This window comes from Protobothrops mucrosquamatus, unplaced genomic scaffold, assembly GCF_001527695.2.
Source record: "Protobothrops mucrosquamatus isolate PMUCROS unplaced genomic scaffold, P.Mucros_1.0 scaffold1688, whole genome shotgun sequence".
Lineage (NCBI taxonomy): Eukaryota > Metazoa > Chordata > Lepidosauria > Squamata > Viperidae > Protobothrops > Protobothrops mucrosquamatus.
Genome location: NW_015387841.1, coordinates 105346 through 105579, shown reverse-complemented (window position 1 = coordinate 105579; position 234 = coordinate 105346).

Below are 234 nucleotides of genomic sequence, written 5' to 3'. Positions count from 1 at the left end.
AGGATATGATAATGGGATTAAACCACAGATATCAAAGCCTAGAAAAACACTCAGAAATAGCCTCAAAGTTCATGCCACAGGAACAGGAAACTATTCCAAGCAGGGCTAGAGGGTATAAAAAGACCTTCTGCCCATGTGCTCCCTCTCTTTCTTCTTCTCTGCTGCTTCTTGCAAGGACCATCTGTCTTCTGCAATAAACTGTAACCTTCTTCCCAAAGCAGTCGCCATGTTTGC